The sequence below is a fragment of the Ylistrum balloti genome, unplaced genomic scaffold (genome assembly GCF_031769215.1).
Source record: "Ylistrum balloti isolate Yb309-2 unplaced genomic scaffold, AGI_CSIRO_Ybal_v1 Utg371308, whole genome shotgun sequence".
Classification (NCBI taxonomy): domain Eukaryota; kingdom Metazoa; phylum Mollusca; class Bivalvia; order Pectinida; family Pectinidae; genus Ylistrum; species Ylistrum balloti.
Window position 1 is genome coordinate 206,927 of NW_026782699.1, and position 2,881 is coordinate 209,807.

Sequence of the window (2,881 nt, forward strand, 5' to 3'; positions counted from 1 at the left end):
GGCAGGAGTGGGGGAGGGGAGGGGAGTAGGGGCTGGGGGCGGGGTTGGTATGACATGTTGCCAAAAACAAAGGACAGAAGTCTTACCAAATAAACATGACTATAATGATGTTGATGTTTCCCTTTAAAAATTTTTATTTTTACTCGAAAGTGCTTTAACCTGTTTTCTCGAAAGTGCTTTAACTTGTTTTTTTACGCGAAATGTAAGAACACTTTTCAAACCATTCATAGACAAAAATTAAAGTGTAAAAATGTCACCATATTTAAGTGATAGAAATCCCAGATGTGTGTACAATGTATATATTTTTTACCAAAACGGACAGCTATTTAAGATGACCGGGTTTAGTATTGTTTTTTACAAATGCTTCTGTAGCTGATAACGAGATAACTGTGACCACTGTCCACTCTGGTCAGTTTGATCCCTTAGGGGAACTGTTGATAAGTAAAGCCCCAAAATATTTCAACATTGTACCTGACCATCGGCATTAAAATCACAGGTCAGGTTTGATTTCATGTAACACGAAAATATACCACAAACCTGTGCTTTAATGTGTAGTAAATATAGGCCCATGACTTTGATCTTATGACAATAATAAGTGTGATGTGTGCATGCATGCACCTCTTAGTTGAAAATATTTGTGTTAAAAAATTTAGGCTATAGTAAACAAATAACCATTTACATAAACAACTTTGAAGAAAGCAACCATTTTATGGAGCACTTCTGGGTTATTAATGAAAATTTCCAGGTCTTAAAAAAATTGGTTCTTGTCAATATAATGGCATGAATTGTTATAGTTATTTTGTTTTTCGTTTTGCATTTTTATTATTTTTTTTCTATGCATGTAATTCTCAGCACTTAGGAGTTGGTCTGGAATACTTCGTGGTATTACTTTTATTATATTTTTAAAATTCCATGGTACAGATATTTGTAAGATTCCATGGTACAAATAGTTGTAAGATCCCATGGTACAGATGTTTGTAAGATTCCATGGTACAGATATTTGTAAGATTTCATGGTACAGATATTTGTAAGATTCCATGGTACAGATATTTGTAAGATTCCATGGTACAGATGTTTGTAAGATTCCATGGTACAGATATTTGTAAGATCTCATGGTACAGATATTTGTAAGATCCCATGGTACAGATATTTGTAAGATTTCATGGTACAGATATTTGTAAGATTTCATGGTACAGATATTTGTAAGATTCCATGGTACAGATGTTTGTAAGATCCCATGGTACAGATATTTGTAAGATTTCATGGTACAGACATTTGTAAGATTTCATGGTACAGATATTTGTAAGATTTCATGGTACAGATATTTGTAAGATTTCATGGTACAGATATTTGTAAGATTTCATGGTACAGACATTTGTAAGATTTCATTGTACAGATATTTGTAAGATTCCATGGTACAGATATTTGTAGGATTCCATGGTACAGATATTTGTAAGATTTCATGGTACAGACATTTGTAAGATTCCATGGCACAGATATTTGTAAGATTTCATGGTACAGACATTTGTAAGATTTCATGGTACAGACATTTGTAAGATTTCATGGTACAAGATTCCATGGTACAGATATTTGTAAGATCCCATGGTACAGATATCTGTAAGATTTCATGGTACAAGATTCCATGGTACAGATATCTGTAAGATTTCATGGTACAGATGTTATGTTAAGATTTCTATACCATGATAACATTGTCTCCCTAAAAGGAATATTCCAAATTACCTTGAAAAATAAAAGTTGTACTTGATTTCCAAATTAAATAGAGACGATTTGAGGCAGATATTACTTAAGTTTGACAACATGAGGATATTTTTATTTACTTCTCATTTGTTTACAGTAGTGACTAAACAACAAAGTGAACAGAATCATTAAGTATATACATGTGTACACAATATATAAAGCAAGCGACAACTTGAAGATTTTAGGACCTGGTCCATTCTTTGAATCTGTGTTTTGCATCTAACTGAATACTCCTTTATTTTGCTTTAGACTGAGCTTAAAGCTGAGGAAAATTATTTTTGTTTTTATAACCAAAGTTAATGCAGTCAAATGTAGTTATGTCCGACATGTGGCTGCATGATTTTAATATAGAGTATAAAGTGAATTTCGAACACAAGTGATGGTTTTTGAACAAATACACCATTCCTGGTATCAATGTTATCTGTATAAATTTATACTGGTTTGTTGTAATTCAGCATTGAACCTTGTTTTGAGTACTTGTCCATGGAAGTGAAGCAATAAAAACTAAAAATAGCCACAGATTATTTCCTCTGTGATGTATTGTTAGTAGAGTGATTTCATAATACAAGCATTTGACTTTGGAAATCATGGTAAAAATGACTAAAAACCATTGTTTGGTTATAAGTTGTGTTTATTATGTATATATGAAACAAACACTATATAATACTAGGTCTGGGCCTGTATTCATGAAAACATTCTCTCACGTTCATTGCGCGAAATCTCTGCTTAACCTAACCTTCTTTAAAACTCACTTAAAATCATGTTTTAGTAACCTAAACATTGAACATGATATCTCACTTTCGCTCTTTTTGAAATTCCTTCAAATTATTGCAAAAATATTCATTCAGATATCAGATATATGACCAAATTTTTTTTTTAGTGCGAGAACAAATTGTGTATTCGAGCTTGAATTTTTCTTCATGGCTTTTGGTCGTGATCATTACGGCCTTGTTGGTGTTTACATGGTTTGTGAATGATATCATAATGTATGCTGGACTTTTGTACATATTATTTACAGTGTACCAGGACTATTTAAATTAAAAGGGCGATGATTGATATACCATCATTGCATGTAATATCTAAATCAGCCTTGTTTTTGTTATTATTGCGTGTATAATACAAT